Source organism: Dendrobates tinctorius, unplaced genomic scaffold (genome assembly GCF_039654945.1).
Source record: "Dendrobates tinctorius isolate UK_male_01 unplaced genomic scaffold, ASM3965494v1 ptg000075l, whole genome shotgun sequence".
Lineage (NCBI taxonomy): Eukaryota > Metazoa > Chordata > Amphibia > Anura > Dendrobatidae > Dendrobates > Dendrobates tinctorius.
Window position 1 is genome coordinate 25,980,922 of NW_027361743.1, and position 16,899 is coordinate 25,997,820.

The window sequence follows — 16,899 nt, forward strand, 5'->3', positions numbered from 1 at the left end:
GTTGTCCTATGGACAGACTGACCCACCTCAGCTGTAGATCTCTGCAGTTCATCCAGAGTGATCATGGGCCTCATGGCTGCAACTCTCATCAGTCTTCTCCTTGTTTGAGATGAAAGTTTAGATGGACGTCCGGGTCTTGGTAGATTTGCAGTGGCATGATACTCCTTCCATTTCAATATGATTGCTTGCACAGTGCTCTTTGGGATGTATAAAGTTTTGGAAATCATTTTGTATCCAAATCCGGCTTTAAACTTCTCCACCACAGTATCACAGACCTGCCTGTTGTGTTCCTTGGACTTCATGATGCTCTCTGTTCATCAAACAGAACCCTGAGGCCATCACAGAGCAGGTGCATTTATACGGGGACTTGATTACACATATGTTGATTATATTTATTATCATTACTCATTTAGGACAACATTGGATCATTCAGAGATCCACAATGAACTTCTGGAGTGAGTTTGCTGCCCTGAAAGTAAAGGGGCCAAATAATTTTGCATGCCCCACTTTTCAGTTTTTTTAATTTCCACAAAAATTTTTAAATAACCAATATATTTTATTCAACTTCACAATTGTGTCCCACTTGTTGTAGAGTCTTCACCAAAAATTTACATTTGGTATCTTTATGTTTGAAGCGTGATATGTGGGAAAAGGTTGAAAAGTTCCAGGGGGCCGAATACTTTCGCAAGGCACTGTATAAAGGGGTGTGTGTGTGTGTGTGTGTGTGTGTGTGTGTGTGTGTGTGATTGGCATCTGCACCATCGTAGCTACAGCCATAAAATTTTGCCCAGTCACACGTCTGGACCCCGAGAGCGTCATAGGCTATGTTGTGAGGCGAAATTTTAACCCCGTGCGTTCCAATTCACCAAACAATTTTGCCTCTATCTACATAATGGGGAAAAGTGAAAGGAAAAGTGTTGGAGGAAAATTGACAGCTGCCAGATGTGAACAAGGGGAACTGAAAGAATGAGAGCGATGGCGCCAAAGAGTATATACTGTACAGTTACTAAGGTGGGGCACTGACATGGGATACTCACCACACACGGGGATATGAACACACACACAAAATGCGCCACACACTACCACGTGCTTCAACACATATACCATCCTCAGCACACATTTCACCACACATACACCAACCTCGCCACATAAAAGTCGAAGCACAAAAGTCGCCACTCAAAACTCGCCACGCTGTCCAGAGCTGTTTAAAAGATGAAAAATGAGCTGTGATTGGTTGCTATCAGCAACAGCTTTCTTTGTAGACAGTTGTGGTAACTGAGACCTATTATTCTTATCATTTCTATGGTGTTATTGTCCTTCTGTAAAGCTGGAAATAACACAATTTATTACCGTGCCAACACAGACCACCCTCTGACACAGACTGCAGGGGGAGCCCAGTATCACACAGGATAGGATTAGATACACGGCTCAGCAGACAGTATCACACAGGATAGGATTAGATACATGGCTCAGCAGTCAGTATCACACAGGAGAGGATTAGATACACAGTTTAGCAGTCAGTATCACACAGGATAGGATTAGATACACAGCTCAGCAGACAGTATCACACAGAATAGTATTAGATACACGGCTCAGCAGACAGTATCACACAGGATAGGATTAGATACACAGCTCAGCACACAGTATCACACAGGAGAGGATTAGATACACGGCTCAGCAGTCAGTATCACACAGGATAGGAATAGATACACGGCTCAGCAGTCAGTATCACACAGGATAGGAATAGATACATGGCTCAGCAGACAGTATCACAGGATAGGATTAGGTGCACGGCTCAGCAGACAGTATCACACAGGATAGGATTAGATACACAGCTGAGCAGTCAGTAACACACAGGATAGGGTTAGATACACGGCGAGAGGATTAGGTACATTGCTCAGAAACAGGATGTGCCAAAGGAGAGGACATTTTCATTCCAAGAATTCCACTCATTCCATCTGATTTTTTTTTTTTTTTATCTTAAACGCCTCCAGTTTCCAGTTCAACTGCTATTTGCAATGTCCATTAACAATGCAGGACAGTCCTTAAAAGTAGTAGGGATCGATTTGCAATCTCCATGCTTTTCTCATGGTCAACTTTGTGATCTGTTCAAGAGTTAGAACTGACAAAAATCTGTTCATCTTTGCACCGAAAGGAAAAACCAAACATGTTGTTTATCAAAAGGCTCTTTCTTGAAGGAGTTGAAAATAAAATACTCTCAATACTTGGGTAATCGTTTAGTTAATTTGTGTTGCAAATCTGTAGTGTTGAATATATGATGTGAAATGTTCTTATGTGCAATATAATCATTATAATTTGTTATAACTAACCACAGTTGGTTGCTATGCCCAGACAACACCGGGCTCTTCAGCTAGTCTTTAAATAAAGTTGCAAAAAATTCTACATTTCTGTTTTTTCAGTCAACATGGGGTGCAGAGTGTTCATTAATGAGAAAAAAAAATTACTTTTTTGAATTTACCAAAGGACTGCAATGAAACAAAGTGAAAAATTTAAAGGAGTCTGAAAACATTCCGTACCCACTGTATAAGCTTTGTTTCTCCCTACTTTGCCACAAACCAGCTTCAATGCTACAGTCCTGAATAATAAGTTTCCTTTACTTGTTCAGCAGTCCGTGTCCTATTTCTTCCACCGCTGTTGCCCTGGAACTCCCACTAGGGAGCCTTCACTAGTCCCAGTCTCTCAGTTCTGTTTAGGCCCATTACCTTCTGCGTTACAAACCCAAGGTTTCTGGAAGCCACTTTGTCTCTCTGTCACATTTCCTTAGAAATTCGATATCCCTTCTTTTCAGTCTCCTCTCATTCAGAGCCACTCTCCATTGCAGCACTACTCACCATGAACCTTTTAGTCTGCTCACTTGCACATCAGACCCCATCTGATTTCCTAGCAGGAAGCAGTCACTCTCTTATACTAGCAGCTCCAATGTGGGCTAGTCCCAACTATTAACTTTAACTTACCCTATGGTCAACTATCGACATGACATCATTACTCACATGGCACAATAACATTTATTACATTATACAAGACATCTCACATTACAACACACTTCACATTATATGACAATACATAATGCGATTGGTGTCTTCAGGGGTAGGAATGCAATAGCCATTGTCCGTCACCCTTACATGTTTACAGAATGAATCACTACCTCTGGACTGGCCAAATGCTGGTTTGGGGTAATTATTTACTAAATGGCTTAGTAACTAATTGACTTTGTTCAAAGTGACTAATAGTTTTGAAGACCTTCACAAACAAACACAAATATTTTTACAGTATTAAAACTCTTCATGTGTTTAACATTTGAATATCTTTTTTTAATTGCATTTTTAATTGTATTTTTTTGCCATTTTGCAAATGTGTTTTTCCTTGCAGGAAACAAAATGGCAGTAAGATTAAAAAAAAATAAAGATTTTGCTGAATTAAAAATGCTACAAAAAATAGCATAAACCAAAACACTTCACAATATTTTACTGTTCAGTTTTTGAAGGAAAGAAAACAAAGAAAGAGTGTCATAAAGAAGCCAACGAAAATGCTTCAAAACTCTATGAAACTGACCTAAAAAAACAAAAAACATTCAGATACTGGCTACATGGTGAAAATTAAGATACTAGCTACACGGATTTTTTAACATATACTGGGCAAAATCTATAATTGTGTTTTAGAAAGTTGTACGCAATGTGAACGCTGCAGCCGATCAGCTGCGTTTCTGGTGTTACCCCCGCCTGATGTTGAGTCCAGCATACCTGTGTAGGAGGAGAGGCCTACGCCGAGTACCTGGGCTGGAACCGAGGGGACAGTCTTCTAGGTTCTTGGGGTATCTGGACCACAGGGAGACGGCGCCGAGCTTGCCGACAAAAGAAGACTGCTGCCTCACTCCAGCTCTCGGCCACGGCCCACTCGCAGCCATCCGCGACCGACGTTGCCTCACTCCAGTTCGCGGCTGCCTCGCTGCTGCCTGCAGCCACTAATGCTTCACTCCCGACCACGGCGGTGACTCCTCCTTTGCCGCCCGCAGCTGCCACCGCCCCAGTCCATGGTAGGGGCTGGGCCTACGCCCGCCACGGATCCTCCAGTGTGGCCGCATGCTGCGCCTGTGGTCTACCAACCGCCACATATCACCGCCGCTGCCAGCGCCTGTCAGGGAGTTGCGACTTCCACTCTCCCACTCCCAGGCGGTATCCCTCTGCCTCTGCTGAGGCAGAACTCTCCGCGGGCCTGTTGTGCCCCAGCTTCTCCTGGGCGTCGGAACGCCAGAAGATTACACCAGATCCTCAGCGGCTGGGCCCAGTGGCTGCGACGCCGACACACCATTGAACAGGACGCCGAGGGAAGTCAGGACGGATAAGTGACACATAGTAACTAAGGACCCGTAGTCGGCCATTCCGCGGCCCTATAGTGACCGGTCTTTGCCGGAGAAGTCGTGTTCTCCCAATCCTTGTTTGTGTATTTGCTCCCTGCGAGGACAACTACTGTTGTTCTGTTGGTTGCTTAAAATAGCCCTATCGGCATTTATCTATGAAAGTTACTGTTTAAAGTCATTTCTGTCACGCGTCTCGTCACTGCATCCTGCGTACCTGCTCTTACCACACCTGCAGGATGCACAGTAGAGTGGATGATAGGTGCTGATTCGGGTCCTGAGTATAGGAATTTTTTTTTTCTATTTAAGACACCATTTCCCTCCACATATACTGTACATAGTGCATGTCTGAAAAATCATTTAACTTCAGCAAGGAAAAGATCAGACAGGCGTTGTATACTTTTATGTCACAGTATTGCTTTTTGTTCTACATTCCCCAAATGCAGTTTCTGTTGGGTATTGTGAGACTGAAGCCTCTTTCAGTAAGTGAATGTAGATGCCATTGTTTCTTGTATCCGGTTTACAGCGATTGTGTCATGCACTGCATGGCAGCGAGATATACGATCAACGTGAATGATACATTCCCCAGATGTATGGGCTTCAGAGCAGAAGACCTTGTTCATATCTTACTTTAAGAAAGATGGATTTATTATGCTGAGTTTTGCTTTTTTTTAGGCCACATTCACACATTCAGTATTTGGTCAGTATTTTACCTCGGTATTTGTAGGCCAAAACCAGGAGTAAAACAATCAAAGGAAAAGTGTAATAGAAACCAGTCACCACTTCTGTATTTATTACCCACTCCTGGTTTTGGCATACAAATACTGATGTAAAATACTGACCAAATACTGAACGTGTGAATGTGGCCTTAAAGGGAATCTGTCTCTGGAAGTTGTAGGCCTATGTAAACGGCCTGGGTCCAGTCCGATGGGCGGTGTTTCTTCTTTTTTCTCCACACCATCCGTGGCCCCCATCCGCGCTCTTCTCTGGTATTCTTCTCCATCGTTCACGCGTGCGCAAAGCAATCTTGCTTCGCGCACGTGCAGTATGCAGTCAATTCTTTCTGCGGAATACGCAGTGGTTTCCCATCTCCACTGTTGTGGAGATGGTGAAACCGCAGGACCAAACCGCAGGCAAAACCGCAAGTCTTTTGACCTGCAGTTTTATCTGCGGTTTTTGCAAAATCCGTGCGGATTAATCCGCAGCGGATTCCGCAGCATCTGCACACACCCTTAGTGTCAGACTGTGTGGGGACACGCCCCTTGACCATGGTAAATGGTTACACCCAGTTGTCAATTTTCTCATACATTTTTAGGAGGAATAACAGGAATGACAGTGCAGAATTATGCAAAAGGATTAGGGAAGATGTATATCTTTGTACCTTGTTAGTCAGTAGATAGAAAAATATTCAGACTTGAGAGTCCTCAGTGGTTGATACCTTTTAATGGCTAACTGAAAAGATGGTAAATTTATGACGACCTTTGACACTCTCAGTGCTGGAATGAATGTGTCGCATGGATTTATGTCTTTTTACATCAATTAAGGAATTTGCTTTCAAAACCTGGTGGGGGCATCACACCACATTAGGAGACCCCAATCAGAGGACTATAAAATATCCGGACTCCTTATCTATGTACTGGTCCAATATTTATGTTTCTTCCTCTCCCATATTGATAGTTCTGCTTCACGTCACTTGCTTGCGTTGAGAAACATGTGATGGTGTCTCCGCGGCTTCTGTTTTGCATGCTTTTGCATATTTCCCATAAGGGATGGGGGCAGTGCTCTAGAATCACTGCGTTGAGAAACACGTGATGGTGTCTCCGCAGTGTTGGATGTTGATCTCCATGAGGTCAATCATCCTCATTTTTCATAGCCTGATGAAGAGACCTGAGTAGTCTCGAAAGCTTGCAATGTGTTACCATCTTTTCCGTTAACCATTAAAAGGTATCAACTACTGAGGACTCTCAATTCTGAATATTTTGCAAAAGGATTATGGATTTTTAAAGCCATATTAACTTTAAAAATATAAATAAATTCCCTGCTATACTTTTCTTTTATGTTTGCATGGACAGATTCAGATTCAACACTAGCTTCTAATATTTTGGAAATCTAAGCTAAATTCCATACCTGTACTGTAGATGTTAACCATTATTTATTTTACACCTGTGATAATTACATTTTAGCCACCAGGGGGAGCTGCTGAATTCTGACAATTCATCTCAGCAAGGATGTGTGTATACATAATACTGTATATACAGGGACCTCTAAATTATTAACCCTGTAGATTTATATACTTGGCTTTGAATTTTCTTTAACAATTCGCTCCTGTTGAAATTTTTACACCACATTCTCCGTTACTCCTTAAGCCTGAAGTGATTTATTGTAGAGCTGAGCTCTGTTCTTAGTTTTGGTACCATATAGAATAAGATACCGTTTACAAAGAGAAACTCAATCTGACAAACAAAGTTCCCTTGTAGGCTCATTCCTGCCTCCTCACCCTCTTTCCTTCAAAAATTATTCTTGGCTCGTCGCTAGAGCTAGGCTGGCATGCCTTCTGTTCTGCTGGCAGCACATACCGTATTCACAAGTCATGATAGCACAGCGAATGCGAGTGACACATACAGTGGGCACGGAAAGTATTCAGACCCCATTTACATTTTTCGCTCTTTGTTTCATTGCAGCCCTTTGGTAAATTCAAAAAAGTTCATTTTTTTTTCTCATTAATGTGCACTCTGCACCCCATCTTGACTGAAACAAAACCCAGAAAAGTAGAAATTTTTGCAAATTTATTAAAGAAGAAAAACTGAAATATCACATGGTCATAAGTATTCAGACCCTTTGCTCAGTATTGAGTAGAATCACCTTTTGAGCTAGTACAAGCATGAGTCTTCTTGGGAATGATGGAACAAGTTTTTCACACCCTTTGAGCCGAGTGTCATTGGTTTGTCACCTTAGACAACATATGCCAGTGTGAGCAAATCCTAATAGGAAGCTGCAAGCCAAGGTGGAAAGTGGTTGCATCACTCAGTGCTGGAGCAAGGAAAGGTGAGCAACAAATATAGAAGAACATACTGAACAATGCCGAGCTCTACGCCCTCCCATCATCATTTTCTAGGAGGCTCACGAGCCCCTCTATCCCTGCCTCCAGTGGTCACAATTTGACACAGGCATGTGACCGCTGAAGCCAACTTCACCGTCATGTTCAGCCACAATGCTTGTAATCTGGAGCTCCATGTCCAAGCTTGGACTGGCGCATAGGGGCAGAAGGTGAATTCCCCGTTGAACTTCTCATTCCACCAATATGAGCAGTAGGTGGCACAATTCACTTGTTTCTCTATGTACAGACAAGGGAATCATCTCATCAACTACCCTGGGAGAAGGAGTGTAATGTAATATTTGCATGTAGCTGAACAGTAGACACCCCAGAGTCAATGTTACTGGTGGACCGTGGCTCTCCAGTCCGACACCGTCTACATCCGAGAAACAGCGCTCTGGGCTGAAAAGAAAAATTTAAACAAAATAGTGTACAAGGCAGAATTCCGTATTCGTGTACCCTTTTATATAACAGTAATGGAAGAGATAAAGGTGAACGCAGGTTACAACGCCCCAATAGTCCTGGAGCACGAATAACGTCCTTGTAACACAGGTAAATAAATGTAGAGAGGATTCCATCATGATACAAGTAAAGTATTGTAGTGGGAAGAGACTTCTCTACTTTAAATATTGCAAAGCAAAAAGCGCGAATATAAAAAAAATGCCAATTATTACAAATTGAAAACATTATATCTCATCAGAATAAATGACTGAATAACAATTGATTTATAAATTCACCTACTGTAGTAACATGAAAAACTAGGGCTTAGCGAAGCTCCACATCTGATCATCCTAAGCAGGTCTGGGACCATCTGGCCACATCTTATCGCAGCTCCGTGGGACAGAAAGTTTTGGTAAGTTTTACAGGAAATTCACACACTATATAAACTTTTGCAAAGATTCCAAACATCTGAATGGGGCCTGCTTTTTCTCCATTCATTTTTATGTGAGGTCAGCAATTTTCGGACCTTCATAGAAATGAATAGCGCATTGGCACCCCTCCATTCCTGACAGCGTCCGACAGGGCCTCATTCAAGATTTGGTCATGAATTGGACATTTATGGGTTTCATATCCTGTGAATATATCATAAATGTCCCAGATGGGGCTACCCCTTTATAATTTATTAATACAGGACCATAATGAGAATTGGGGCCTATTTTTAGTTCTCTTTCAATAATGACGGTCGTCTCTGCGGCTTTAACATATTTCATGAGAAACACAAAACTCAGAAAAACAGATAATTAGCTGAACTAGCAGTTTAAGATTTTGGTCTAAGATAAAGTTTAGGAAGAAAACAGTTTTCTGACAGAACTCTCTATGTTTCAGCCATTTTAAATGTCACCGTCCTATAGATTAGCTGTGGCGGTTTGTTCTGAGGCTTAAGTTTTAGGTGACTTTTTAAAGACCACTTTTCTTCAAGAAAACATAATGTTTCCACCATTGAGTACAGGAATAAAACCCAAAGGTATGAACTGGAATATAAACTGGTGGCATGCAGCATGTAAGCGCGCGTTCACACTAGCCACTGAACGGAAAAAAAACAAAAGACAGTAACATAATGATTGAATATCCTGCATAAATAAAGAGCATAGTGCATGAAAATAATATACGGTACTTAGTTAACATGTTTTTTGATTAAAAAAAATGCATACGCCTTCCCACCACTTCACGGTTACCATAATTGGGACGATCCTAACTCTTAGGCTGGAGTCACACACAACCATTAAAAAATCGGTCCCATTTTAACGGTACGAAATCGCACAAAGAATTCTTGGCCAGATATCCGTCTGTCATCCCATTTTCCGGCAAGGAACCAATTTTAATCGCATCTAAGCATCAAATTGACATCCAATGCCAATGCCTGATGCCCTATCCTGTAGACCTGGAGAAGTTGTGCGATTTAATCGCAGGTCACACGTTTGGTGCGTTTTCCATGCGTTTTTTTATCGCATCCATAGACTTGCATTGGGGAATCCGAACCGAAAATCGGTGACAATCGCAGCATGCTGCGATAGTCTCGGTCCGAGGATCAGATGCGATAAAAAAAAAAAAAAAAAAAAAAAAAAAAAAAAAATCGCATGATGTGAGCTGCCCCATAGAATAACATGGGTTCGAATGCAATGCGATTTTTTTATCGCATTGCATTCTACCGTTTTAATCTCTAGTGTGACCCCGGCCTTATATTAAAAACCTAATCGATTGTCAAGTGACTCTAATGTGGATAAGGGTTGAGAATAACTGAGCCCAACTAGTGGACACACGGACAAAGGAGACCACATCAATATAATGCCCAGCTCAAAGGAAAGGCAGGCCAAACCTTTATAATGCTGTACATTTTTCTTGCATCTTCCATTCTCAAAAAAACCTAAAAGTCACTTACTCTAACATATTGGAGCAAATTTACTAATCTTGTCTAGTAAACTATTTAGACAGCGTCAATTTTCATTGGACACTCTGAAAGTGATCAGCAGTGACATTATACACAGGAGCTCTGTATAGTGCATAGTGTACAGGTAATACAATGATCACCAGTGACTTAAACAGGATCTCTATATAGTGTAAAGTGTCTGTGTACATGTGATACAGTGACTCTCTAATGATGTCTCTGGTGAAGTCCTTCATCTTCACTTTTCTTCTTCATCTTGCACAGACCGCCATCACTTCTTCCTGCCAGGACTTGTCTCTGCATGAAAACAGTCATTTACAGATGATCTCTCCCAGTGCACATTCTCCACTTTTTCCCTGACTTCTAAACTATTCCAGATGAAGAAAAAGGTGATATACTGTCACCCTGCACAGAAACATAGGAAATGGGGACAATATAAATGTTTTTTTAAACCTCAATTTTACAGCATAATGTTATACAGGGCTGGTTAGGAATGGAGTTTTCTCATAAAAAAGTGAATTCACTTTACCTAATAATGTGCCCCATCCTGGCCCCCTATGACTCTGGCTGTGCTTCCTAAATCCCTTGGACCTATAATAGGTGGCACAGCCATGGACAAGGGACCTAAAGAGCACAGCAAGGGCCAAGAGACCTAGGGGGTATGGCTTGGGGACTAAGGGGACATGGCCATGGTGACTGGCTAGGAGGCCTAGCCATGGTCAGGGGGAGTAGCTAGAGCAATGGGGCCTAGCCAGGAGGCCTACTCAGGGAAAAGAGACCTAGCCAGGGTCAGGGGGCCTATCTAAGTGGCCTAGCCAGGGCAACTGGATCTAGCCAGGGTAAGGGGTCCTAGCCAGTGGACCTAGTCAGGGCCAGGTGGCCTAGCCACGGCCAAGGGACCTAGAGGGCCTATGTCCTTTGTCCCTGGCTGTGCTTCCTAGGTCCCTTGGCCCCAGGATCATGCCACATCCACAGTAACATTAGAAAGAGGGGAAAAAAAAAGAAAGATTCCTCCTACTTGCTTGCCCTCCCTGCGCCGCGCAGTGTCCTCTTCTTACATCAGGTGCACTTATGTTAAAATGGCAGTCGATCTAGCAGAGACTGGCAGATTATGCGAGTGCGTACGTCGCAGGCGGTGTATGACGATGACGTCACATACTGGCGACGTCACTGTCATGCGCCGCCAGCGACAGGCGCATACAATTCAGTTGTCTGCCTTTGCTAGGTCTGCGGCCTATTGTGACCGGACAATACATTTCAACTGAATGTATGTCAGAGGACGCACATTCAGTTGACACCAGTGGGCCTCTACTGCATCCTGCTCAGGGGCCCACCAGAGAATTTACTTGTTTCCCTATGGTCCAGTCTGACCTGGGCACCTCTATATAGACAAAATTTTCATGCAATTCGGTGTCACTCACTCTGGCACTCTACAAACAATACGTGTCCCCGTCCTGGTGTGCTGCTGTGTGTGGGGTGCATCACACTAAGGCTATGTGCACACGCTGCGGATTCACCAGCGGATTTTTCCGTGCGGATCCGCAGGTAAATTGACCTGCGGTTTTACCTAACAACCACAATTCGGACACACATATATATCGCCGAAAGAAGAGTTACTGAATTTAGAGTTAAAAACCATACCATATTTTATTAAAGTCAATAAAAAGCAACCCATGTTAGAACAATATTAAAAAGCACTCAAAACTAAGAGGGGTATGTGCAATATGTGCTCAATATTCTGCAACTCCTACATCAATACTAAACATCAAATTAATCCCATATGTAGTCCATTATTCAGCGCTCTATATCTATGCAAAAATTCAATAAAGATAAGGCAGGACACATTACCAGGGAAAGTAGATGAGCGGTGAAGGATAGCAGTGGCACCAAATATCGCATGTCCCTCGTCACCCCGATGCGCGTTTCGCATCCAGCTTCTTCCGGGGGCGTGTCAGAGGTGAGCACACATGGGGTTTAAATATTGCACTGATAATAATAGGTGTACCTATCGAATATGCATGTCTGAAACAAAAAGTAATGATTGGTCCGTCAGATTCAATGCGGCGCATGACGTTAGTCCCCACTCCTATATGTAAACGTCACTTCCGGACCTGCACCCACTAGACCGCACGCTGGAACGCAAGCGGTCTTGTATCAGGGCACCTCCGGAAGTGTAAGTCTACATATATAAGAAAACAATAATCAATATATATATTAAAGGGCGCTAAACAAGCTAAACAACGGGGGCCCACCGGAGAATTTACTTGTTTCCCTATGGTCCAGTCTGACCCTGGTGTGCTGCTGTGTGTGGGGTGCATCACACTAAGGCTATGTGCACACGCTGCGGATTCCCCAGCGGATTTTTCCGTGTGGATCCACAGGTAAAACCGCAGGTAAGTTGACCTGCGGTTTTTAGACTTACTTTGTACTGTACGCTGCAGAACTGCTGCGGATCCGCAGAGGCCAAATCCGCTGCGGATCTGCAGCAGAATCTGCAGCGTGTGCACATACCGTAAGGCTATGTGCGCACGTTGCGTATTTGCTTGCAGAAATTTCTGCAAGGTCTCTGCATCTTTTGGCAGGAAAAACGCTTCGCAAAAAACGCATGTTTTTGATACATTTTGCATGTGTTTTTTTTTTCTGTGCATTCAATGGGTCAGAAACGCAGGCAAAAGCGCAAAAAGAATTGACATGCGACAGAAAAAAATGCACTGCAAATATGGACAGAAATTTACTTATGTGCACAACACTTCAGGATTGTCATTGAATTACCTTGCATAATAAGTATTTACACGTGGAAAAAACGCAGCAAAAACGTATCAAATACGCAGCATGTCCACGTAGCCTTACTTCTGGCCTGCAGGCCTCCATTGACTCTAGATTTTGTTCTTCTGGATAATTACAAAAAAAGGGAAAAGGATAAGGGAATATTCAGCTCACCAACTGTGGGAAGGCAGAAGGCGCCTCCATCAACAGATTGTGGTGCACGGACTTCAGACAGGCAACTAGGCAAAGAGCAAAGTGGAAGAAAGAATTTCAGCATCCGCCGTAGTATGTAAAATTAAAACATGACTTTTAATTTATAAAATTAAAAATGTAAGAAAACTCCATATTGATAAAATAAAAAAATACGGGAGGAGAGGAGGGAAACAAAGGGGGGAAGGGGAGAGGAATAGGAGATGAGTCTATGAGTTTCGAGCTGAAAGCTCTTAATCCTGGATAGGATTCAGGGGCCCAAAAGCCAATGTCAAGGTGTCCTTCATTGTTAGGTCCCTGTCCTGATAAGACACCTCTACTGGTCAAGAAGCCTACAATTTATGGGGCATAAAGGAACCAGCTAATTAAAAACACCTAAAGGTACTGTCACACTTAGCGATATCGCTAGCAATATCGCTATAACTTGTGACGCAGCAGTGATATTGCTAGCGATATCGCTATGTCTGATACTTACCTACGACCGACTCCCCCGATGATTATCGCTGATCGTGCGAGAACGTCCTGGACCGTTTTTCGTCGTCAGCTTCCTGCTGTGGCGACAAGCGACGTGTGGACGTGGGCAGGAAGACGTCAGGATCGCCTCGTCTGACAGGTAAGTAGTGACCCCCGACCCCTGCGATGTCGCTGGTGAGATCTGCCTGTGTGGCAGCTCACTAGCGACCACTTGGCGATGCACCAGCGATCCTGACCGGGTCATATCGCTGGTGCATCGCTAAGTGTGACAGTACCTTAAGGCTGATGGGAGTAGGAATGGACATGTCAGAAAGGTTTGCTACAAATAGAACAGGACAGGGACTTGACAAATAAGGATGCCTTGACATCGGCTGTTGGGCTCACATTTATTGTCCAATCTACCGTATGTGCTAAGTAGCTTCTTTTTGGCTGTAATTTTTCATTGCAATATGGCAATTTCATTTTTCCAATATTCCATATGTACATAATGTAGTGTTTTCTTATTTTCTATGGCAGTAATGCAGTTTCAATTTTCTGAAGTCATCATTCTTAGCAATTCAGGGTGCAACTTTATCTTTTTGTATACTTCTATTATGAGACATTTGTTCCCATTAATCCCATGACGTGTTACACTACAACATGATTTGTGGTAGCATTTAAAGAGGGTTTCCAGGCTCAATATAAATTAGTACGGTTGCTGTCTGTGACCGCACACTGATGATTAATGCCAGTGTGCAATATGCACATTGTCTGGATTTTCCTCTATTTGTAGCCCGAGCGTGCGGTCACATAAACTCAAATATGAGATTTCATCCACTTCCCTCAATACAAAATTGAGAAGTAGGAAATGCTGGTAGTCGCCACATAACCTAAATTATGCAAATTGCATTCTTATGGTCACGTGACCTCCTGCTCCAGCTAGAATTTGGCAGTTTGCAGTCACATAGAGTGAATGCAAATGTTTTTGTTGAGCCAGAAAACTCCTTTAACCCCTTCATTACCACCAACACGACTTAAAACTGACCTTCGATTTAAGAGACTAGCACCGGTGACAATCTAGCAGCTATCACCTATACTCTATAGCTGACAAATTGCTGCATCAGCCACGATCAGTGATGGCACCAACCATACCTGTTTAACCCCGTAAATATTGCTGTAAATAGTGACTACAGCATCTAGATGCTTAACAGAGAGTAGCTCCCTCTTTAAACCCATTGGCACCCTGAGATATTGATCATGTGGTCCTGAAGTTTGCAATGGAAATTCATGGCCAAATAAAGGCCGTAAAGTCTTCCAGCTGTATCGGTCTGTTCAGAAGTTAGAACAATTTAGGTAGTAAAAATATTTTTTTTTATTCCTGTCATGTCACTTTGCATTAATTCCTGAAAATCACCTGAAGGGTTAATAAACTACCTGAAGGCAATTTTGAATATGTCGAGGGGTGCTGTTTTTAAAATAGCATAACTTTTGAGCATTTCCAATATATAGGACCCACAACGTCATTTCAAAACTGAATTGGTCCCTAAAAAATAAGTTTTGTAAATTCCCTTGAAACAAATGAAAAATAACTGACACATTTTTAAACCTTTTAAAATGTTAATAAAATAAGAAAAACATTTAAAAAATGGTTATTTAATAAATGTTTTTGTGTGATGTGACTATCTGGATTAAAGAGATAATTGTTCAAAGTTTTAAACTTGATAAAAATATCAGAAATTTAACAAAAAATTAAAAAAAAGTATTAACAAAGTACATACAACCTAAATTTACCATTATCACAAAGTATAATGTGTCATGTAAAAAGAGTCTCCAAATCAATGGGATATGTTGAAGCATTTCAGAGTTATTGTTACATAAAGTGACAAATGGTCAGATTTAAAAAATTTGGCACTGTCATTAAGGGGTTGAGGCAGTGTCAGACTGGGATGTCAAAGACTCAACAGTAACCAACTCCAGGGCCCCACTTTTCAACTTGTGACATTATCCACAACAACAAATTTATATACCAATGAACTGGGTATATTGTTAAATGATAAGATGCCGCCTCTGTCTTTATATAGTGATTAAAGTGTATTGTGCCAAGTACTGTTCATATAACTAAATAGCAAAGTCACTAAAGAAGACTCAAGATCTCCAAAAATTCATTTTTAAACAGCAGAAAAAAAGGCAGCAACACTTACCTGCTCAGGTCTAAGAACAAATGCACTGCGGGGTGCAGCCAGCCCATAAAGCAAGATGTTAGCAACACAGGTGCAAAATACCAGATTAACAGCCACTCTCCACCTACCCATTCCTGGACAGGGTGACTGCCCAGTATAAAATTGCACAATAAAGGCCCGCATAGGGCGCTGTTCACACAAGGGAACTACACAGTGTCTGACTCACAGCCTATTAGTCACGCCCCTACTATTCGACTAGGCGGGCTGGCCAGCACACCCTCAATGCATCCCTGTGTGAACATCCCTCATACGAGACCAAAAGTGTTTGGGCTCGGCTGCACCCTGCATAATTTTAACTTCTTAATCTCATAACTGGTGTCCAGGGCCATCACATGTGACATGTAGTGATTCACTTCTGTGACTATGGGATTACCATTGCTTCCCCTTGTAGGTGATTGCTTAGAATTTGCATTGTGAAATTCTGTTCTTGCTTCTGCCTTTGGGTGCATGGAGAGCCCCAAATGAAGTTGGCCAAGTTTCATTTCACATAGATCCAGTCTACATGACTGCATCTTTTTTAAGGCCATCAGTCTTATCTTACTGAAACCAGCATGGTCCTGTAATAGGAGGTCACCGGTGTAACAAGTCAGATCATGACTCTTCTAATTATTCCAAGTTGGAAAGCCAATTTCTGAGGTGCATAGTGCATGAAAGTCACCAATATCCTCTGTCATTAACATCAGTGCTAAAACTGTGCACCAAGAGCTTCATGGCCGAGCACCTGTGTGCAAGCATTACATCACCAAGCACAATACTGAGTGTTGGATGGAGTGGTGTAAGGCTGGGTTCACATTGCGTTAGGGGCAATCTGCTAACAGGATCCGTTACATAGTGGCACTAACGCTATGTAACGGATGCGTTAGCGCACCCATGCAGCGTTTTTGGGTGCGTCGGGACTAGCGCACAGCAAATGGACCCGTTCGCTGTGCATAGACTGTATGGGCTAACGCATGGTAGCACATGGTAACGAACCGCAACCATGAGTTAACGCATACCATTGGCGCTAGGTCACAAAAGATGTCAAAAATGACATCAGCGTTAGCGCATCCGTTTAAAGGATCCGTTAAATGGATGCCCTAACGCAATGTGAACCTAGCCTAAGGCAGCTGTCACTGGACTGGAGCAATAGAAACGTGATCATTGCAGTGGCGGATCACACTTCTCTATCTATCATTGTGACAAATTTGATGAATGCCCAGAGATCGTTACCTGCCTGGCTGCATTGTGTCAACTGTAAAGTTTGATGGAGGAAGGAAAATGCTATAGGTTCCATTGAAAGGAGTCTTATTTCTTCAGCATACAAGCCATTTTGGATAATTTCAGCTTACAGCTTTGTGGGAACAGTTTGGAAAACACCCTTTTCTGTTTCACATGT